Source organism: Lagenorhynchus albirostris, chromosome 16 (assembly GCF_949774975.1).
Source record: "Lagenorhynchus albirostris chromosome 16, mLagAlb1.1, whole genome shotgun sequence".
Classification (NCBI taxonomy): Eukaryota; Metazoa; Chordata; class Mammalia; order Artiodactyla; family Delphinidae; genus Lagenorhynchus; species Lagenorhynchus albirostris.
Window position 1 is genome coordinate 10296088 of NC_083110.1, and position 24617 is coordinate 10320704.

A 24617-nucleotide genomic window follows, 5' to 3' on the forward strand; every position below is an offset into this window, starting at 1 on the left:
TCATTGTTTGTTTGCTCTTTAGTTCTTCTAGTTTATTGTTAAATGTATCTTGTATTTTCTCCATTCAATTTCCACGATTTTGGATCATCTTTACTATCATTACTCTGAATTCTTTTTCAGGTAGACTGCCTAGTCCCTCTTCGTTTGTTTGGTTGGGTAGGTTTTTACCTTGCTCCTTCATCTGCTGTGTGTTTCTCTGTCTTCTCATTTTCTTAACTTACTGTGTTTGGGGTCTCCTTTTTTCAGGCTGCAGGTTTGTAGTTCCCATTGTTTTTGGTGTCTGCCCCCAGTGGGTAAGGTTGGTTCAGTGGGTTGTGTAGGCTTCCTGGTGGAGGGAACTAGTGCCTGTGTTCTGGTGGATGAGGCTGGATCTTGTCTTTCTGGTGAGCAGGACTGCGTCTGGTGGTGTGTTTTGGGGTGTCTCTGAACTTATTATAATTTTAGGCAGCCTCTCTGCTAATGGGTGGGGTGTGTTCCTGTCTTGCTAGTTGTTTGGCATAGGGTGTCTAGCAGTGTAGCTTGGTGATCATTGAGTGGAGCTGGGTCTTAGCGTTGAGATGGAGATCTCTGGGAGAGCTTTCGCTGTTTGATATTACACGGAGCTGGGAGGCCTCTGATGGACCAGTGTCCTACACTCGGCTCTCCTACCTCAGAGGCACAGGCCTGACACCCAGCCAGAGCACCAAGACCCTGTCAGCCACATAGCTCAGAAGAAAAGGGAGAGAAAAAGAAAAAAAGAAAGAGAGAGAGAGAGAGAGAGAGAGAATTAAATTAAAAAGTTATCAAAATAAAATATAAGAAAAAAATTATTAAAAATTAGAAAGTAATTATAAAAAAAGAAAAAAAAGAAAGAAAGAAGAGAGCAACCAAACCAGAAAACAAATCCACCGATGATAAGAACTGCTAAAAACTATACTAAAAAACAAAAACAAAAAACGGACAGCCAGAAGCCTGGGACAGATGGTAAAGCAAAGCCATACAGACAAAATCACACAAAGAAGCATACACATACACACTCACAAAAAGAGAAAAAGGGAAAAAAAAAAAGGTATCTTTTGGGAAGTCTGAGGTCTTCTGCCAGCGTTCAGTAGGTGTTCTGTAGGAGTTGTTCCACATGTAGATGTATTTCTGATGTATTTGTGGGGAGGAAGGTGATCTCCATGTCTTACTCCTCCGCCATCTTGAAGGTCTCTGTTTCTTACAACAGATATAACTCAGGGACAGCCAGATGGGAGAGAGACACAGGCAAGGCACATGGGGAAGGGGCTGGAAGCTTCTATCTCTCTCTACGGGCATCACTCTTGCAGCACCTGCCTATGTTCACTCTCCTGGAAGTTCTCCGAACACTCCTGTCGTTGGTTTTTTTAGGCTATTATTTTACTTGGATTTTTCTTTTGTGTGTTCCGCTAAATTTATCAATTTATTTTCATTTTTTTTTCTTCTTACTCCTTGAGTTTTTTGTCTTTGTTCTTTCTATAACTTCTTAAATGGAATGCTAGGGTGTTTATTTTCTTTGCTTCTATTAATATAGTGAAATCATTTATGACTAAAAAGTAATCTCATAAAGGTTTGGTCTCATCCTCTTTTTACTTTTATATTTAAATCTCAGCATCTCCTTCACAACCAAATAAATGTTTGGGGAAGTGGTTTTAAATATCTAAAGAGTTGGAAATATTAAGTTCTTTTTATTGTAAAGTTCTAGTTTTATTAGACTAAATTTAAAGGCAGATTCTGTTGTGAAATGTAATTTGACACTTCTAAATGGTAGAAAGTAAAAGTAAATGTAGCATTTTGAAACATTTTTTAAAGTTCAATGCCAAAAAATATGTGACTTGGAAAATGAAATATATTTCTAAGTTCCAACATTATAAAGAATTGCCTTTTCTGTAGAATTTAATTGCTTTTTTAATTTGAAAAAGTGAATACTCTTTGTACCTCCACTGTTTATTTGTGTAAAAACTTCATCAGTGTGTGTCTCCCTGTCGACGTAGCAGATTCTTTATCTTCAGAGAACATGTGTGATTCACCTGTGTGTTCTTTTTCCTCTCCTTTATGCAAAGCTCAATAGAAAATCGGTATTTTTGAAATCAGATTAAGTTGAAAGGAGAAGAGATAATGGATGAAACCGCATCACCTCCAAACACATAAAAAAATTTAAGTGTAAAAGTGATCTTATTTATCTTTCCATCATTTTCATATTATAAAGGACTAGAACTAAATGGAAAGAAAGAGTTGAAAAAAAAATGCAAAGGAAAGGATCTGGTCTGATTTTCTCAAAGTTTTGATAAAGGCCCACCTTGGTGGAGAAATTAAGAAATACATTACTCTCTGTTTTCAAGAATTTTAAAGATTTTTGTGTATGCAGCTTCTAGGGGGAGAGGGATATATGTGTTATTTTATTTAAGATATGAGTCATGTGAAATCTAAAAAAATACCTGATTAAGGTAAATTCATTCTTCTTTAGAATTTTGAAATTTACATAAAGACATCAGCTGTAATAGGCAACATAGATGAAGAGACTGTCCAGGATTCTATCAGAAGCAATATCCATGGTTTTAGAATTGATTTTACTCTTCAGTCCCTCTGAAAATGGAATCATTCAGAATTTACTTTAAATATTCATTCATTCATTTAGTCATTCATTCATTAAATACTTGCTGAGCTCCTACTATGTGCCAGGCGCTCTTCTCAGTAGGGGATGCAGCACTGATCAACTACAACAAAATCCCTTCCCTCATGAGGCTTACAGGTGGTATCCTGAGCTGAAAGGAATGACAAGGAGCATGAAAGCACAGCATCGTGTGTTTCACCCATGAAAGTACAGGTGACAAAAAACAGTATGAGAGCAAGAAGAAATGCCAGTCACTAGCAACAGTATGATAAGCTAGTAATAAATGTTTCCCAGAAAACAGAGTTCTGAGAAGCGAAGATCAGTAGGATCAGAGTACAGCAAAGAAGGAAACAGTTGGAAATGTAAGAAAATGAAAATGATTTGTTCTTATTTTCATAGGCTTTCATTCAGTGTCGGTTTTGGAAGCTCTTAATATCATAAATTACTGTTGGGACAGGGACGCCCAGTTATCTATTTTATATAGAAATAAATCTATTTGTGTCGCAAATGTTTTAAATTGCCCTTTATCATAAACTGCATTTGGGCTTCCCTGGTGGCACGGGTGGTTGAGAGTCCGCCTGCCGATGCAGGGGACACGGGTTCGTGCCCCGGTCCGGGAAGATCCCACATGCCGCGGAGCGGCTGGGCCCGTGAGCCATGGCCGCTGAGCCTGCGCGTCCGGAGCCTGTGCTCCACAACGGGAGAGGCCACAACGATGAGAGGCCCGCGTACCGAAAAGAATTTTTTAAAAAATAGAATACTTTCAAGATGATTCTTTAATGAATAAATATTAGGTCAAGACATAAATAAATTCAGTGAATATATAGCTTTGTGTTTTTAGGCTGGTAAATTCATACCATGATACATGAATCAATACACACATAGAATGAGTAAGGAAAGGATGTGGGAAAGGAGTTGAATTATTTATTTTTTAATTGAGGATTTTTACAATTTTTTAGATGTAATTGACATATAACATTATATTAGTTTCAGGTGTACAACATAATGATTCAGTATTTGTATATGTTGCAAAATGATCACCACAGTAAGTCTGGTTAACATTCATCACCACACATAGTTACAATATTTTTTTCCTATGATGAGAACTTTTAAGATGTACTCTCTTAGCAACTTCCAAATATTCGATAATGTTATTAACTATAGTCACCATGCTGTACTTAACATCCCCAGGACTTATTTATTGTATAACTGGAAGTTTATACCTTTTGACCCCCTTCACCCATTTCACCCACCGCTCACCCCCTAGCTCTGACGACCACCAATCTCTTCTCTGATTCTGTAAGCTCATTTTTTGTTGCTTTTTTAAAATTCCACAGGTAAGTGAAATCATAAAGCAGTTGTCTTTCTCTGTACGACTTATTTCACTTAACATAATGCCCTCGAGGTCCAAGGTTCATCCATGTTGCCACAAATGACAAGATTTCCTTCTTTTTTGTGGCTGAATAATGTTCCATTTAATACATATTCTATTATGTGTATGTGTGTGTATTCTTTATATATTCATCCGTTGATGGACACTTAGGTAGTTTCCATGTCTTTGCTATTGTAAATCATGCTGCAATGAACATGGGAGTGCATAAATCTTGTCCAGTTACTGTTGTTGTTTCCGTTGGATAAATACCTAGAAGTGGAATTGCTGGACTGTATGGTAGCTCTATTTTTAGTTTTTTGAAGAACAGTTTTCCAGATTGGATGCGCCAATTTACATTCCCACCAACGGTGTGTAAGCGTTTCCTTTTCTTCACATCCTCGCAAACGCTTGTTATTTGTTGTCTTTTTGATAATAGCCATTCTAACATGTGTGAGGTGATATCTCATTGTGGTTTTGATTTGCATTTCCCTGATGATTAGTGATGTTGAGCATCTTTTCATGTACCTGTTGGCCATTGGTGTGTCTTCTTTGGAAAAATGTCTATTCAGATCCTTAGCCCATTTTTTAATTGGATTGCTTGGTTTTTTGCTATTTTAGTTTTCAATAAGGATCTAATGAAAGAGTGAACTCTTTATTCTAAAATATAGTTCAAAAGATTTTATAATGGAAGTTACTTCATGTCATGATGTGCTACTTTAGAAGTCATTTTATAAGGTTATCAGATTTGCAGGTAATTATTAGAAGGACTATAGGACAGATATGCATTGAGAGCTAGCTATGTATTGTGAATACTTTGAAATGTAGTTAAATAGGAGTAAATTAGCAAATATAAAATCATCCATGTGCCATTCCTTTCCAGTTAACCCCAAGGGTAAAGCCAAAACAATGACAGATCTACAAAGATGATTTGAAAATTAAGTCCCATGATTCCTGCTTTTACTGTCATTTATGTAAGACTAGAGATATTCCTCAAAAGGGAAACATGACAATGCAATTCCTGGGTAGGATTTTTAATAAGTATATTGAATTTAATTGGCCCAGTTGAATCTCCTTCTTCCATGAGCTTTCAAACTCTCCCAATACTGAAAAGATCTAACTTTACAAAGGCCAGCAATGCCCTGATAACTGTTAGGAGAGTTTAAAGCAAATATATCACTTCTTTATACTTTCTGTGTCTCACCAATAATAAACTTCTGTAACCTATGCTACCCTCATTAATACTCCTTCATATTCGATCTTTTGACATTCACTAATGGTTTCCAACCACATTGCAAGCTCTTGCAGTTTCACCATAGGGAACAGAGTTGGCCCTAATGCCCACTTGATTGACCGTTTGAAATGCATGCGGTGTGGGAACTGAGCAGTCAGTGATTTATGAAAGCTTAAGTGGATTGTTTCTGGGTTATCCTTGAGAACACATTTTATTCTACGTATGAACCTCTTCGTTGATAACACCTGGAAAATTCTTGGTCATAACCTATAGGTCCAAATATAAAGAAGCTAAAAAAATAGTAATTTCATTTGAAGATGTCTGTTAAAATCATCTGGTCTCTTAATAAACAATTGTTTACGTCTCTACGGTTTAGGAGCATTAAACAACACTCTCTGTCATGGTGGCCGTGTCCCTAGAATGAAGGAATTTAGCAAGATATATTGAATCCATAGGCGTTTAAGCTTGCATTCATTCTTTGTCCAATGTGCAAAAAAAAATGGGCATGTTTTAAAAAGAGACAAATGCCAAAGTACTCAACTTTTATGGACTCTTTTTAGCCTGAAGGTGATTGACAGAAGACATGACTCATATGCCACCTGCGTTCATAATGAAAAAAAAAGAAATCCTTTCCAAACTGCCTGTTGCCTTGCCTTTGTACCTAAGGAATCACATCCACCATGAAACATGGGCTCTCTGTTGTTACTGTTTGCAGGGAAGAAATGATAAGTCCAAAGGTTTTACCAGTCTGTTCATTCTAAATCGCTGTGGCTGTTAGGGATTTCAGAAATATTTTACTGTGTGGAAAATATGAAAAATTTAAGCTCTAGCATGTTCTCTTCACTCTTTTAAAGCTTAATACTGAATGACTCAAAAGAATTCAGATAAGGGGAAGGCATTTTAAAGTTAATTGCTCCATTTTACAAATTGCGTTGCTCAGATTCAAGAATAAAAGCCATTTCCTAGTTTTTGTCAGGTACTTCTTTCACTGTGTATCAGTTGTCAACTTCATTCATAAAGTCTGCAAAGATTGAACAGCCTTATTATGCAGTTGTTTCTGGTAATGCCCTTCACTCTTGACTTTGCAAATTGAAATATGTTTTATTGATCCAGATGCATTAAGTGTTTCAGACACTCTTCAGCATATTCCACCTTGCTCGCAGCTACTTTAGGAATGCCTACTTGAACATAAACGATGACTGTCCCTTGATTAAACCCTTGCCTTCCAATAATGGCTTTAAAATGGTCAAAATGATCATGAGTCATCATACATTCCCAAAATATTTTTTAGCACTTGAGTAAAAAAAATACAGAGGGATTTTTAGGTTTGAAGTGGACCTTTTTTGATGTGCAACTTCATTGTGAAATGCATTCAGAAATTACATAACGCAGTTTTACATCAAATATTTTTATTTAAGCTTCAGATGAATTACTATTGTCAAAACACGTTAGACAAGAATTTCCTTCACTACATGTGGACAAAGCAGACTCTAAGCGAGATAAACGCACATTAGTCTAATATATCAATGTGTCCTATGAAACCTAGTCAACATTAGTGGGGTTTTGGTAGCAAATGAATCTTTTTTCAGATTCACAACACACACGCGTGCACGCACACACACACACACACACACATACACACACACACAGGCTTTATTCACAGATAAACTTATCTGTTTATAGATTGACCAGTGGGTAAAATAAGAGAACATCTCTTTATATCGCCTTTTTACATTATAACTAGTTTTCTCTCCCATCATTGATTATATAAATTTTCAAACATACTGAAAAGCTGTAAGAAATTTTACAGTGAATATCTCTAAACCCACCTCTTAAGAGTCGATAATTAGGGTTGTGCTGTATTTGCTATGGCACATATCTGCCCACGTGTCCATCCAACAATTTGTCATGTGTATTTGGTAGATTTCAAAGTTAGCTGCAGACATCGGTACTTGTTCCCCTAAATATTTCAGCAAACATATCATTGTAACTCATTTTTATGTTGTTGTGGTTTTCTTTTTTAATAGTTTCCAAGAGGGGATCATTTCAGGAGATCTTAAGTATTATAAACTACTGAAAATTTTAGTCTAGCTGTTCTAGCTTCCGCAAAGATCTAATATTCTCCATTCTCTTTTTGGCTACATCCATCCACTGCTCCCTTGAGACTGATGCTAACTGTCCTAACTCTGTGTTTCCATCTCTGTTCCTTCTGCTTCACCACACTGATTTTTTTAGGCAGCCATGAATCAGTTAGAGTTCTTGAACCAAGGTGCTCGTAGCTGCGTAGGTTGTATGAGATCAGCAAGACAATTGGCAGCCATAGAATATTGCAGACCATGAAAGGCAGGGATGGTTGACAAAGTGTCTAACGCAGTGTCTGTGACACCTAGATGGTGCTTGATCAACGGTTATGGGTGGGAGGTTGGAAGCAGAGAGGAAAGGAGAGAGGGAGGAAGGGAAAGCACAAGCTAAGACAGTAAGTGAAGGCTTCTTGGAAGAGCTGACATTTATCTGAATGAGATTTCATAAAGAGAGTAGGCAAGGCTCATCTCAGTAGAAAATGTTAAGCAAACCCTCAGCTGAACATAATCTCTACAGCACATTGAAAGAAATGAGGGCTTCCCTGGTGGCGCAGTGGTTGAGAGTCCGCCTGCCGATGCAGGGGACACGGGTTCGTGCCCCGGTCCGGGAAGATCCCACATGCCGCGGAGTGGCTAGGCCCGTGAGCCATGGCCGCTGAGCCTGCGCGTCCAGAGCCTGTGCTCCACAACGGGAGAGGCCACAACAGTGAGAGGCCCGCGTACCGCAAAAAAAGAAAAGAAAAGAAATGAATCCCTTGCTAAATGAAAAGTAGAGCTGGCCAGTGTGTTCTTTGTGGCAGCAAGTTGATTGGAGAAGTCTTCCTGAAGACAAGTAGCATTCAGGGGTGTCTTTAAAGCTTAGATGATTTTGTAGGGGTCTGCTTAAAGGACTTGAAAATCAGATAGAAGCCACAGGGTAGAAATGAGTGAGTGGCGAGTTTGGGGCAAACAGAAAGTTGCTAAAGCAAGATGGATAACTTTCAGCCACTGATCGCAGTATTTATTTTTTTTAAATGGTAGTCTCTCAACACACTTCCCAAAGGGAAAGAACCATTTTTATTTGGAACAAGAATCTCCTTACATTTAGTATATGAAAACTAAGGCGCCTTTCCCAAATTGATTTACAATGATACTCTGACAAACAGGCAAAAATACTAGTCTGTTGCCTAAAGATGAGAAGATGAGATTTATTGCTTTCAAGATGAAAAAGATTAAATAATCCAAAAAATTGCATGTGTATATAATTTAAAATTATATATATATAAAATATCAAGATAAAAATAAAACATCCTTCTAAAATTTATCATATAATTCCAAAAGGTTTTGAAGTTACAAGCTAGGTCTTAGGAAACTGAACTAATATGTACCATTTGTTTTTATTTATTTATATCATTTAAAAATGACTCTTATTAGTTAGTGATGCCAGAGGCTCTCTATGAATAATTTGGGCTATCACTTGAAGTGCTTTTTTTTTTAACCTTGTCCAGGTCCATGAAGAGACCTTGAGGGAAGCTGGATAAGCATAATGAATGACAGTACAGTCAGACTTTCTAGTTCAATTGGACATAAAAATTAAAATAATTTATCAGATGACAAAGAGTTTAATTATCCATAAGTCTTTAATCATGTTTTATTACTATCTCTCTGAAATCTTAGATGTTTTAACATGATCTGAACTTGCTTTGGACATTACCTAGTGTGGTCCCTAGTCAGTTAAACGATCTAGGTGTTAAAATGTTTATGTTTAAACAATTTATATGCTATAGAAATATGGCTATAAATATGTGTACAAGGTAGAGGTTATATAGTTCTCACCATATCCATCTCTCTTATTGGTTGCCTTAGAGCAAGATGACTTCAAATGAATTCACTCAGTGATGCACTGGTCATTTTATTAGACAGCAAGAAAGCATCAACAGTGAAATTCATTGACTGGTTTTCAAGAGCTCTCACAAACTGGCATCCTTGTGATTTCACAATATTGCACAGCCAAATGGTGGTGTTCTTTAATCATACATACGAATGCATTCACTCTAAGTATTTCTTAGATCATGCCTTTCCTTCTCCACACATCCCCTTTTAGAGCTGGCTCTTACTTTTTATTGTCACTTGAATCAAATCAAAGAACATCCAAAAGGAATAGTAAGAGGAACGTTCGTAAGTAGTTGAGTATGTGCTCTAGAATCAGACTGCCTAGACTCCTGTGTTTGTTCTTCCACTAACTAGCTATGCAACTTGCAGCAAGTTACTTAACCTTTCTGTGCCTGAGTATTTCCATTTGGAAAAAAAGAGATAATTGTACTTGCTTCATACAGTTTGCGGGATTTTGTTTTAATCAAGGTAAAATTTATATAGCATAAAATTAACCACTAACCCTTTTAAAGTGTACAGTTCAGTGACATTTAGTATGTTCACAGTGTTAGTAATGATCACCTCTGTCTAGTTTCAAGTTCTTTTCATCACCCCATAAAGAAACCTTGTACAAATTAAGCAGTCACTCGCGATTCCCCTACCCCCAGCCACTGGCAACCACCAGTCTGCTTTCTGTCTCTATGGATTTATTCTGGATATTTCATATAAATGAAATGACACGATAAGTGACCTTTTTTGTCGTGCTTCTTTCACTTAGCCTATTTTCGAGGTTTGTCCGCATGGTACCGTGTATCAGTACTTCATTACTTTTTATGGCTGAATAATAATCCATTGTATGGAAATACCACATTTGTTTATCCATTCAACAGTTGCTGGACATTTGGGTTGGTTCTCTCTTTTGACTGTTATAAATAATGTTGCTGAGAACATTTGTGTACAAGTTTTTGTGTGGACATATGTTTTCATTTCTCTTGGAGTAGAGTTACTGGATCATATGGCAACTCTATGTTTAACCATTTGAAAAACTGCAGGACTGTTTTCCAAAGTGGCTGCACCATTTTACACTCCCACCAGCAATGTATGAAGATTCTAATTTCTTCATATCCTTGCTGACACTTGTTATTTCCATTTTATTTTGATTATTTTTTTTTTTTTTACTATAGCTATCCTAATGTCCAGGAAGTAGTACCTCGTTGTGGTTTTGATTTGCATTTCCCTAATGATGAATGAGGTTGAGCGTGCTTTTCACATGCTTGTTGATCTTGTACCATTTTTAAATAAGAATTGAATGAGCAAATAATACTTATATAGTGCATACTACATGTCATACTACATTGTACTAAGTTATATATATAACTAAGTTCTATATATATAAAAGTGTGTGTATATATATAATACACACATATAATCACTGAATCTCAAAATAGGTATAGTATTTTTATATATAAGGTATTTAGAACAGTACTTTGCAGATAGTAAATGTGAGTTAGAAGGGAAAGCCAGAGAGAACAAGCATAGGAAAGAAGACCATATCTTCCTTCTCTTACTACGCCATTGATTAACGTTTATGACTGACTACCCAAAGATATCAAAATTGTTTCTCCTCTTCTCTCTGTCATACAGGAATTCACCAGGAGTAGGACAGCTACTTCATTGCTTTTGGTTCATCAGCAGTGAGGATTTTGTTCTTAGGGTGGAGCAGAGTGTTTTTAAGGTTCTGTCTTCTAGTGGCATTGATATTTTTAGCCAGTCGGGATCCAGAGATGAACTTGACTCACTTTAAGTTAAACTCATGTAAACTGCTATGGGGAAAATGTGCACCTTTATTTCTCATACCCAATCGTAATTTTGAGAAGGAGTGAGCACATGACTATTATATTCTTCCTTTAGCATTTGCATATGACTCGAAGATTTGGTGGCTCCATCTATCACAGTCCATTGATAGTTGCTAGAAATATAAGCTTTGCCATTAGCAGGGACATTTCAACAAACCAACACAACCTAATTTTTCAGAAATGTCTGATTCAGCTATGAGCAAACAATAAGGTGCCAAGTATGTACCTAACGTCAAAGGTTAGTCTAAACGTATTTAGCAACAGACATGGCTTGGTTATTACTAACCAATCCAAAAAGATTCTGGCCTTGAACAGTGGCGTGGCCATGACAGTGTGTGTCAGCCAGATGCATGCTTATGTAAGATCGCTCTTTCTCTTCCGTACTTAGATCCTCTTTTATGAATTAAAGAGGCAGGGGTATATTGGGGAGTACTAGAGCCAGACAGACTTGGTTTTGATTCATACTTCGGGCGTCAAGCAGTCTGGCCTGTGGCAAGGCCATTTGGTTACTGTAAAATGGATATAATAACAACTATTTTGCAAGATCGTTGTAAAAACTACATGGAGTAGATAAAAAGAATCCAGGAGGGCATCTGAAACAGAGTAGGTACTCAATATATCACAACGGTAGTAATTGTCCTTGTGGTTACTGTGATTCGTAACTGGCCAAAATCACTTTGACCTCAAGTGGGCGTTAAAAGAGCTTCAGAAAGACTCTCAAACCCAGCCTCAAACAATGCAAAGACCGCAATGTGCAGCCCAAAGAGTTTGACAGCAGTTGGAAAGGAAATCTATCTCTAACTCATATGTGGCCACAATGAGGAGAAAGCTGCTAAGGAATTGGTCGGTGGTGGAAATTGCTCAGGGAGTTGGAGCTGAGCACTAAACTTAAATCAGAGAATCTCTGGCCAAGTTTCAGCTCTTCATTCACTAGGTCTGTGACTTGGGCAACTCAATCACTTAACATAAACAGAAGCCTGTTCTTCCATTTATAAAATGGAACCATAATAATGCCTATGAAAGTTCATTGTAAACTACAGGGTATTATACAAAAACATTATTGTTATTAAATGTATGAATACCTACATTTCTGCCTTTAACAATAAGCACAGTATCAAAAGAATACAGAGATTCCTTTAAAAATTAAAAATAGAACTACCATACAATCCAGCAACTCCACTGCTGGGTATTTATCCAAAGAAAATGAAACCACTAATTTTAAAAGATACATTTACCCCTATGTTCATAACAGCATTATTTATAATAGCCAAGATATGGAAGCAATCTAAGTGCCCATCAGTAGATCAGTAGATGAATGGATAAAGGAGATATAGAGAGAGAGAGAGGAATATTACTCACTTATAAGAAAGAATGCAATCTTGCCATTTGCAACGACATGGGTGGACCTAGAGGGTATTATGCCTAGTGAAATAAATCAGACAGAGAAAGACAAATACTGTATGATTTCACTTATATGTGGAACCTAAAAAGCAAAACAAATGAACAAACATAACAAAACAGAAACAGAGTTAATAGATTCAGAGTAAAGAAAGATGGTTGCCAGAGGGTAAGGGGGCGGGGAGAGGAAAGAAATAGGTGAGGGACATTGAGGTATAAACTTCCAGATGCAAAATAAATGGGTCACGGTGTGAAATGTACAGTGAGGAATGTAGTCAGTAATTATGTAATATCTTTGTATGGTGACATTGTAACTAGACTTACCTTGGTAATCATTTTGAAATGTATAGAAATATAAAATCACTTTGTTGCGTAACAGGAACTAACATAGTGTTGTAGGTCAGTTATGCCTCAAAAACAAACAAACTCGTAGAAAATGAGATCAGATTTGTGGTTACCAGAAGTGGGAGGGCCGTGGGGGGAGGAGGAATTGGAGGAAGGTGGTCAAAACATACAAGTTTCCAGTTATAAGATAAATAAGTACTAGGGATGTAATGTACAACATGATAAATATAATTAACTTTTTGTATGTTATATATGAAAGTTAAGAGTAATTCCTGAGTTCTCATCACAAGGAAAAGTATTTTTCTATTTCTTTAATTTTGTATCTATATGAGATGATAGATGTTCACTAAACTTACTGTGATAATAATTTCATGATGTATATAAGTCAAATCATTATGTTGTAAACCCTAAACTTATACAGAGCTGTATGTCAATTATATCTCAATAAAAGAGGAAGAAAAAATAATTTTAAGAATGTAAGCCTTCTAAAACTGTAAATTATTATAAATATGCTTGTCCATCAATTATTCCTAAATATACAGATAGCAACTGATAGGGTGGAATTGAGAAATTAGTCTGTGCAGCTCAAATTCTTCTTTTTTTAATTATTGAAGTATAGTTGATGTACAATGTTGTGTTAGTTTCTGTTGTACAGCAGAATGATTCAGTTTAAATATATATATGTGTGTGTATATCTATGTATATAAGTATATACATAGATATACACACACATATATATTCTTTTTCACGTTCTTTTCCATTATAGTTTATCACAGGATATTGAATATAGTTCTCTGTGCTATACAATAGAACCTTGTCATTTATCCATACTATATATAGTAGTTTGCATTTGCTAATCCCAAACTCCCAATCCAACCCTCCCCCGCCCCTCCTTCCCCTTGGCAACCACAAGTCTGTTCTCTATGAGTCTGTTTCTATTTTGTAAATAAGTTCATTTCTGTCATATTTCAGATTCCACATATAAGTGTTATCACATGTTTGTCTTTCTGACTTACTTCGCTTAGTATGATAATCTCTAGGTCCATCCATGTTGCTGCAAATGGCATTATTTCATTCTTTTTATGGCTGAGGAGTATTCCATTGTATATGTATGTACCACATCTTCTGTATCCATCCATCAATGGACATTTAGGTTGTTTCCATGTCTTGCCTATTGTAAATAGTGTGCAGCTCAAATTCTTAGCATCAAATATGTAGGTGGTAGCATTTATCTAAGAAATTTGAAGCATTTCAAATATCTTTTAAATTAATCCCTAGAAGTTTCACTCACATCTATTATTTTGTTCTTATCATATCCTTTGAGCACTGTTGTTATTATTCATATTCAGAGGTTAAGAAAATTAAAGACCAAAAAAGTATAGTCTCCAGTATCTCACAGGTCACTTAGTGGAGTAATTATGACTAAAATTTAGAGGGTTTTTTCTTTCTATAATTAATATCTATTATAAGTAACATTCCGTTCATGTCCATTAGTATATTTTATGAGTCAGGCCCTCTGCTAGACCGTAGGAATTCAACGTGAAGAAAAAGAAGCTGTGGAGCTTAGGAAGGAGAAGGAACTGTTAGTCCAGTAACCACACAATTAAACATAAAATCACAATTGGAGAGGTGTCTTTGAAAGCAAGTGTTTTGGTATTTTGAGAGCCTGCAGTGGGAGATTGATGTAGATGGGGAATCAGGAAAGATTTCCCAAGGAAGTGATGATGGAGTTGAGATCTAAGGGATAAATTTATATTGATTCAGCAAGACCAAACAGAAAGCTAATTCCAGGCAGAAGAAACAGTATGAACAGCATGTGTTGAAAAGAAACAAGGCCAGTGTTAGAGACTGAAAGAGAACTGAGGCACTGGAGTGCAAGAATGGTGCAGAGAAAGGTCCAAGATGAGGCTGGAGAGGTACAAGGGTCAGCTTGCCCAGGGTCACACAGGGCTTGTAATTGTTCATGTGACCAAGTGGGACAAGGCAGGGGTAAGACAATGTTGAGTGATGTGTCTAAGGTCACATGAACTTTGTCCCCTCTCCATAAAGACGTAGCAGAGCTCCTGAGAGCCGAAAGCACATCTCTAAAGCCCTTGGAAGTGTCCCTGAGAAATTCAGATCTTCCAATCCAGTGTTTGATATTGTTTTCTTCTTCTGGGCCTTCTTAGTTCACGTAATTTTAGTAAGGATTAAGCTGATCAAATCATTAAAAAGTGAATAAATGTTTTAGGGGAAAGAACAAAAATGGTTTTAGGAGAGATGAACAATTTTGTAGATAGGACATTGAATTCTCTGAAATAGGCCTCTCTTTTGAGACTGTGGAGCCCAGAGCCATCAGGAAAATCCAATAGAACAGCTTAAACAGTAAATCAGCCTTCCTCTCTGGTTTTCTGGTTTGCAGTAGGGGAATGGCATGACACTATCCAGACCCCAGCCTCTCAGTTTAGACAGGAGTGCTTGTTTCAATGAAGGCTGCAAAATTAAGGAAAAGATTGCAAAGCCTTCTGAAGTCTGTGGAATTCTCTCATGATTTTGTGAATGTTACCTACTATGTAAACCCTAGAGGAAGTTTGCTGAGTTTCTCAATAACTATGAAGACTTTTAGGAAAAAAAACAACTTTTGTGCTGGTTTATTTTCCTCTTATCTGAGAAATCTAGGGTATTAAAAAGGAAGCTGTATCAGAACATTGAAATGTCCCTGCAGCATAACTGCTTGGACAGTCATCATCCCTTTGACTTTATTTACCCATAAATTGAAGAAAAACATTCATAATCACAGGTTTATCAAAATAATCAGTGCAGTGGTGACTGTACTTTGGAAGTCATTAAGTGACAATTCCAATGACGTGGTTATTTTTACTTTTTTTCTTTGCTAAGTCCCAAGAGGATGGTAGAACACACAAAAAAATAAGAATTGAAATGTAAACATAGCACTTGGAGGTAGAGATTTTCAGGTAGAGCGTGTTTGAACATGTAGACAAATAATTAAATTTAATGTTTTGATAGTTATTCATTTGATTTCTATAAGTGGCCTATTAGTAACATGTTGTGAAAATAAATATAACAAAGACTCACACACTGTTTCATAAAGCAGAAAGAAAAACGAGGAGCTCATAGGCTCTGAATCACGTAAGTGCAGCCCACACTCACAGAACCTTCTTTCCATTAGGCTGTATACATCACAGCATAGATTCCCATGAAATTAAGGGACACTTTTAGGAAAATTATCACAACAGTTTTCTAATTTATTTTCACCCCTATAATTCTAAATGAAATGCTTGTGGGAAAAAAAAAGATTCACAGAAAAATGTCCCTAACGTTTGGATCATTAAGGTGGATGTTAGGTTACAGAATCCATATTTACATAAATATTTTTGAGCCTCAGGATGGATGTCAGGAGGCGTTTTTACCTGGAGGGAACTTGCAGTCAGTTGATGAGTCTTGGAGTGGGTGGCAGGAGGCTGAAAGAGGATGGAGCGAAACCTGGGCTTGTTCGGCTCTAAACGGTGTACTCCTAATGGCTAAACCACAGCATCTCATATTATGTAGGTTCGTAAATTGCAAGGCAGAAACACTTTGTATATAAGCTTGGACCCTGTTGCTCTGAAAGCAGAATGACATGCTCGCCATCCTCTGAGAGTATGGAGACAGTGGCTGGTCTTCATTCTGGCTATCATCGCAGCGCCTGCAGTGACCCAGCCATCATCTTTTGAGACCCTCAGAAGCCAGGGCTACTTTCTGTCTGTTCCTTCCGTGTGGGCAGCTCTGACTCAGAATCCCCAAGAGCAGAACACATCAGGTCCTGAGTCACCTTGCAGTATGAATGACCTCACTGGCCAGAACCTTGCAGTATGAATGACCTCACTGGCCAGAACCTTAGCCCAGCCAGCTGACATCACCCAGTAGAAGCATTCTTGTCTAATCAGTAATAAACAGGGTAGCAAATAGAACCACTGATGGCTGGTTCCTAAAAATGGGAACATGGAAAGCATGGAGTCACCATCCCCATTACTGCTAACACTGTTCTAAAGTTACTGCAATCAAAAAAGAAACTAGATCTGAAAGTTTTTTTACTTGATTCTCTTGGATTCTCTAAGTATAGAATGATATGCAAATTAAACTATCCAAGATCTCATTTTTTATCTATCGGACTGGAGAAGATTAACAAGCATGGTGACACATTATGTTGTCAAGAGTGAGAAGAATCTGTCACTCTCATGTGTTGCTGATGGGAGTGTAAATTGATACATCTTCTAAGATGGAGAATGTGACAACATCTATCACAATTACAAGTTCATTTCTAGGAATACTTATGCATGTTACATAAGTACAGAATGAAGCATGTACACTGCAGCATTGTGTGTAATAGTAAAAACACAGAAAACACCTAAGTGGCCACTAGTTGATTAAATCATGACCCACCCATGAAGTGGAGTCAGTGCAGTCATAAAGAGAATGAGGAATCTCCTTGTGAAAGGACATGGAATTATTCTCCTCTGTGGTATTCTAAATGAGAAAAAGCAAGATGGAGAACAATATCTGTAGTAGAAACGCTTACATGTGTACAGCATGCCCCCATTTGGATGAAAAGAAGAAAACAGAATCTGTAAACTTACATATGCATAAAATATCTCTAAAAGAATCACTAGACGCTGAAAACATTGGTTGCCTGTGGCGTAGAACACCGGGTGTCTGGGAGTTAAGGATGTCAGGGAAACATTTCCATTTGGAGTTCTTAAATTGTGAACCATACGAATATATTACCTTCTCAAAAATAAATGAATAAAATGTAAATTAAAGAAGGAAGGGGAAGGCAGAGGAAGAGTGGGGGAGTTTGGCAGGAATTTAGAGATGAGTGGCTGGTCTGGTCCAAGTAGCTAGAAGGACACATTACCTGGAGAAGGAGTAAGGGCAGAGAGGAGCGGGTGTGTGCGTTCCATGTGGTGGGAAGGCTGGAGCAGAGGGGTAGGGCTGGGAAAGTGCAGGAGGGAGAATGTTCAAAGGGCAACAGCGACTCAAGTTTGACCAGAAAGAACAGAGCAAGAATCAAAGGTAGAGGACTTCCCCGGTGGCGCAGTGGAGAAGACTCCGCACTCCCAATGCAGGGGGCCCAGGTTCGATCCCTGGTCAGGGAACTAGATCCCACATGCGTGTCGCAACTAAGAGTTTGCATGCCACAACTAAGGAGCCCGCCTGCCGCAGCTAAGACCCGGTGCAAGCAAATAAATAAATATTAAAAGAATAAAAAGAATCAAAGGTAGAAATATTGGGGCAGCATTGCGTAGGGCATTTGACAGCAGGCTTGAAGGGGCTGCCTTTTACTTGGTAGACAATGGGAAACCATCAGAGGCTTTTCATTAGAGGCAACGTGATCAAAACTGTTCTGTTAAAAGCTTAACCTGTTACCAATGGAGGTGATAAATTTAAAAGAAAAGACATGGCATGTCAGCTCCTTGAGCACAGAAACTCATGCTGGTTCAGCCCTGCAGCTCCTGTGCCTAGAGCAGTGCCTGGTGCAGAGTAGGGAGACATTCAGGCAGGACTAGCTAAGGCATTACCATGTGCTAGACACTGTTCTAGAATGTTCCATGAAGGGCCTGGTTTAATTCTGGCAACAAACGTATGAGGGGGCTTCTGCTGTTGTCCTCATTTTATAGATGGAAGAAATTGAGGTTGGGAGGGTTTAAAAATACTTGCCCAAAGTCACAGCCAGGAAGGGTGGAGCCTGGATTCACCAAGCATTCTGGCTGTAGAGTCTGTGCTCTTGAAGTACATTGAACTCTGTTTGAAATACCTTTGTAAACTAGGATGGTCACAGTGTACCTGAAGAGGAAGGCACGGGTTCAGGAAAAAAGAAATACAACAGCACACACTGAGCCCGGCAAAATTAGGGTGACATCCTTACACTTGCCATTAAATTAGGTAATGAATGTGGAAGTTGTTTAAGGAAAAAGAAATGATAATACAGCATATTCCTTCCTTCATTCAACAAATATTATTAGTCATTTTGTGCAAGGAAATTCATTTGACTGGATATAGGATGAATAATAAATACTAACCCCACTGTTAAGAATTGTCTATGAAAAATAATAAATATCATTTATTATTATGCACCTAGGATTAATAAACCTTTACCTGGGATTTTGCCTGCATCGTGCTATTGGATCCAGTGATCATGGGGTACAATAGATAGCACTGCCCCCATTTTACATAGGAAGGATGGGTACTCATCCATGAAAACTGCTCTGACAGGGGTCCTGCAGTTAGTGTGCGGTAGAACCGCAGGGAAATCTGTGTGTCTGACTCTGGACCCCTTGGCTGAAGCCCCAGGCCGGCCCCTGCAGCCTCCCCTTCCCTGCCAAACTCAGAGTAGGACTGCTTGCACAGAGCTCCTTTCTAGCCCAGAGCTCCAACCCAAAACCTCAGTGAGGCACCCGCAGAATGAGGGGACATTGCTCAAATCGAAATAAAATTAGAAAACAAATAAATATAACAAAATACCTTTTCCCTGACACCAACCCAGGAGAGGACTTTTTTTTTTTCCTGTTTTACACTGATACAGAAAGTTTATTTAAGTTGTACTTCATGGTTTCCTTATCTGATATTAAGATATATTGTAATTTTTTAACATCTTTATTGGAGTATAATTGCTTTACAATGGCGTGTTAGTTTCTGCTTTATAACAAAGTGAATCAGCTATACATATACATTTATCCCCATATCTCCTCTCTTTTGTGTCTTCCTCCCACCCTCCCTATCCCACCCCTCTAGATGGTCACAAAACACTGAGCTGATCTCCCTGTGCTATGCGGCTGCTTCCCACTAGCTATCTATTTTACATTTGGTAGTGTGTATATGTCCATGCCACTCTCACACTTTGTCCCAGCTTACCCTTCCCCCTCCCTATGTCCTCAAGTCCATTCTCTACATCTGCGTCTTTATTCCTGGAGAGGACTGTTTTTAAATGAGGATTGTGCTGAGGACAGCAAAGCCTGAACATACAAAATCAATGGTTATATGATCATGTTCTGCATATTTGAAAAGTGAATCAGGGCTTCCCTGGTGGCGCAGAGGTTGAGAGTCCGCCTGCCGATGCAGGGGACACAGATTCGTGCCCCGGTCCGGGAAGATCCCACATGCCGCGGAGCGGCTGGGCCCGTGAGCCATGGCCGCTGAGCCTGCGCGTCCGGAGCCTGTGCTCTGCAACGGGTGAGGCCACAACAGTGAGAGGCCCGCGTACCGCAAAAAAAAAAAAAAGTGAATCAGATCGTAAGAAATAGGAATATACCCACTAGGAGCAGGGCATTTTCTGTGACACTGAAAGTCACATACAGTATACAACTGTCTTTCTTTCATGATAAAAGAACTTACGAGTGTACCCAGAGAAATATGGCATATTTTTATAGCTGTGTCTGTAGCCACGCCCACTGGGGCCCCGAACAACACACGACCTCCTATGTTATCTTCCATCTCCCCTCCAAAGGTAGCCTTAGATGCACTGTGGAACTGGCAAAACCTCCAGGCCCCAGAAGTGATGGGGGTGCCGGGTCGCTCCTGGTAATCAGTGTCATTTCATGAGCACTTTGGAGGCACCTGCCGTCACCTGTCTTGTACTCAGCTAGACATGGGTGAGCTAAGGAGGAAAATGAGGCAGAAGCCCCCCGACGATGTGCCCATGGCACCCCTCCTCCAAGCGCTTCCTTATCTTTCCCTGTCCCGTCCTCCATGCACTGTAAACAGATATGAAACATGGGCCTCTGAAGGAGTTTGCGGGAAAGTACTACTGTGTGGGCAAGAAATTAAACTGCTCGGCGATAGCCTTGGATGCTTTCAGAGAAGAACATTAGGGAACTACTACAGCATGTTGCTGTACGTGGTCTCTGGTGACCTTAAATGATAATGCGGCATCAGGGTACCGTAGTCCAAACTTCCACTGGGCATGTTTATTTTACACCTGTCGCCAAATACCACGTGTATTTACTCATGTGGTGTAGCTGGACTGCCACCCAGAGCCCACGTGGAGGGGCTGTTCTCCTCATTGTCTCTGTCTCTGTCTCTGTCTCTCTCTCTCTGTAAGTGGCAGCTCCTGACCTTAAATGATAAATTAGATAAAAGATATGTCAACAGAAACACCCAAACAAAGCTCACTTTACTGTGAATGCTACCGTGCTGCTTTGCCTCACCCACACCTTCAAGCCAAGTCTATGACCCCATCCTAGGAAGTCCTCAAGTTCATTCTCAACCACCATCCAATACTCAAAATCCTCCTTTACCACCCTCCTCCCTGCCTCCCTGCTCAACCGAATAAAAGAAGATCCAATACTTCCAGCCATGCACCAGGGGAAAGACCCCAGAGCCTGGAGCCCCATCTCAGCCTTGGGGGAAGGGTAGGTGAATTAATGAAAGTATGGTGCTGAGACAGGAGCCTTTGCTGCTTAAGAAGCCCTGTTGTTATCACTGATGCTACAACTTCATGTCTTTGAGCTTCAATTTCAAGATTGAGAAAATGTGGACAATAGCCTGCTTCTCATGAAATAAAAATACCCGTGAAATCGCTTTGTAAACCTTAGGTCAGGTTCCCGGGAAACAGAGCCTGTGGTGAGAATTCCTGTGCCTGGAATGGTTGGGGCAGTGTTCTCAGGAGCTGAGCAGGGATGCTTCTTGGCTGGCGCCTGTTTCCACCCAGTCCCAGGAGAGCCCTGGAGCCCACCTGCACTGCAGACTTGGCCCCACCCCGAGGCAGGGCCCCAGGTAAACCACTGTAAGTTATCAGCCCTAACACAGCAGGGCAGTAGGGAGGAACGCTGTGTAGCACTGGAACATGAAGGGGGTGTGTGCAAGTGGGGTCTGCGCGCCGCCCCGGCACCGTGCGCCGAGAGGAGCCATGGCACGTGATACTACAGATTGTCAGCCACATGCAAGGCAGTGTGATGCAGACTGAAAGCTGGGCTCGGAGGAAGATGAAAGAGTTGAGAATTGGTCCAGAAACAATGGTGGGAGGCAAGTCAGAGGGATGCTTTTTCAAGCCCCAGGAATGAGCCAACAGTTCTTCCCCACTTCCGGCTCTAACCTCTCCATCTGAAAAGAACACGCAGTCAAAAACAGCCTTGCAGCCTGGAACATAATAATTAGCCAATTAGGTGGAACAGAGAATTCACCTGACCCGGAGGCCTGCAGCTTCCTTTGAGGAGGCCTGGCTCATCCCATCCACACCCGAGGGCTGCTTCCTCCCTCTGACCCCCAGAGCCCTAAATTTATACTTATTACAGTATTTATGGCCTCTTGGTAGGTATTCTCTCTTCCTGTGCGTATGTCATCATTTGCCCCAATTGTGAATTCCTGTAGGAAAGGGGCTGTGTCTAAAATTTTTATATGCCTTGTTCTACCTGGATGTTTGGTAACTATTCATTGATGGGACATAAATTCCTTAATTACTGGAGTGCCAGAGGTTTCAGGCATCTGGAGAGGAGGGGAGAGTCTGTGAAGGGGAGAAGCCCTTGCAGTCACGTTCAACTCGTTTCTTGGTTTCAGGTGCATTGTCTTCTATTCAGAATGGGCTGTTGGGGCTTATTGTTTCCACTGCCATGTATCCTTTACATTTGAGAGCCATTCTGGCATTCTTCTTGGCCAGTTACTCCTTGGTTCTCAAAGCCGAATAGGATAAGGGAACATTCTATGAGGCTCTCCTGGGAAGATTCTCAGTGTGTAAATCGCACAATCTTTGCACACAAGGAGTTTATTATCTAAAGAAGGAAAGAAAAGGTGTTTGCGTACAAGGCTGACAGAAGGAAGTAGACCTACAAGTCACATATGCTGTACAGTCACAGGTTTAGACCTAGGGACATTAGGAGAGGTGAGAAGCAAAGAGCTGAGCGTTTCCATTTCCCAGGCACCTTACAGTTGTCCAAATAAGTGGAATTACCCCTTCCGGGCAGGGAGGACAGATGAAACCTCGTCTGTTAGTTTCCTGTGCAGGCCTTCGATTAAGTCATATGATAAGGATTAATATTGTTTGTTGAGTGTCAGCAAGGTGCCAGACATCTGACACCATCCCTTCCTGCGAGTGCTAGGACAGACGAACAATTCAAACACAAAATGGATCAGCTGATGCGATGGCTCCATCTCAGAGGTGAGCTGTTTCAGGGTTCCAGGGACTGGTTTTGTTGTTTGTTCTTTAGATATTTTTCCCCAAATTTTCACCTGGCGTTCTGGAAGGAAGTAAAGTGCCTCCTATGTGTTTTGTGTTGGGCAATCACTCTGCGGTTATGCTTCCAGAATGGCTGTCAACCTCGTTAGCCACCTTCCTTAGTATTAAAACCTGTCTAAAGCAGAATTGCTCTAAGGAGATCCTGCTTTCCATCCATTCTCACTGGTACATTAAATAGGTGACTGATCACAGGTGCCGGGTATGTTTATCCTCTTTTAGACTAAAATGACGTTCATTCGTTTTCGCCTCTGGCATAGCTGAAAGCTAGCTTCACTTCAAGTGAGCAGGGATGAAAATGATAACAATTACAGAAGCAATTTTGTGCTTTCCTTCTCCTTGTGTCTCCCAGACTCATAGCTAATGTGCTGCCCTTCTGATCTAAGGTACCATGTCTGACCTACCCCAGCAGTGAGTTCTGCAAAGTGAGGATTGTGGAATTGCTCCAAAACTGCTAGTGAGAGAAGATGATCAAGGAAAGTGAAAAGTTAAAATTATAATGGCATTTATTTAAACACATATTATTACTTATAACAGAGGCTGTCTGGGAGGTACTACAGAGTAGCCTATGGTATTATTATTTTCTGTGTTTTATGTACAGTATGGGTGGAAGTAAGTACTGTAGTAAACCTGAATCAGAATATATGATTAGTGGTCTGTTTCTTCTTCTCTTTGCTTTGTCTTGGTCTGTTAATTTGTAATATGTCCCTGTCGTTGTGTTTTGAGTAGATACTTGCAGTTCCATGAGCTACCCAGCCTAAGGGGCTCTAATGCTTACTGCCTTAGACTTAATATAAGTGCATTAACCTAGAATAGGTTCTCCTTTTCTCCTCAGTAAAAGGCAGCATTCCCAAAGATTGGCCAAATAGGAGGGGTACACTGAAAATTTTAATTGGGGCCAAGAGTAAAAAAAGTTCTTGGGCCACAAATATGCCCATGTTTATATGCAGGCTTTTTACATCTTGCTAATTAATTTGGACAATTGTGTTGACTGAATTCTGAAAATAGAAACACAAAACAATTAGTCCCTGGTTGTTCTGATAACCTTGGTAAGGTGGCCAACATACCTCACCCCCACCCTAGCCCCTGGCCACTTTGGGAATTGCTGGTGTTTACTACATAGATGAGGCCTGGTTTCCCAGCCCACTCTGACCTGGAGCTACTGATTAAACACTGTACATAGTGTGATCAAAATACAATTTCCTGTGAGTCAGAAGACCTGAACCTTTGTCATTACCACTTCTCAATTTTAGACTGAAACCCTAAAGGCCTCAGTTTTCATGTCTGTAAAATGGGGTAAGAAGCTGCCATGTCACTTGAGGTTGGTGAGCTGATGATACCTTCCAACTCCGACGCTCTGTGACAAATCAAAGCTCCAGTTATACCCAACAGACCTTCAGGCATGGCTAGGCCAGGAAGAGGAGTACCTATGGCGAGAACCTTCCTGAAGAGAACTAGCTCACTACCTATGTGTGAGAGGGGCCCACACTCAAAATCATCTCCACAACAAGCAACTGGGGCTAAATGATTTATCCAGAAGAACTGAGAAATGGCGGGCCACGACACTCATCCTTTCCTGAAGCAGCCCTTTAAGCCTGAGTCCACACGGTCTACTTTTATAAAGAAAAACCGGAAAAAAAAAGTAAACATAATACTTGTGAAAATGTC

General features: G+C 39.6%; 1 protein-coding gene across 1 annotated transcript in view; it reads left to right on the plus strand.

Annotated features, from left to right (window-relative positions):
* Positions 1-2692: 2692 nt before the first annotated feature.
* CHRM3 (cholinergic receptor muscarinic 3) overlaps positions 2693-24617 on the plus strand; it is a 57623-nt gene continuing 35698 nt past the window's right edge. The window contains exon 1 of the mRNA XM_060126974.1: positions 2693-2824. The gene's annotated coding sequence lies outside the window, so the exon portion shown is untranslated. The remainder of the gene's footprint in view (positions 2825-24617) is intronic.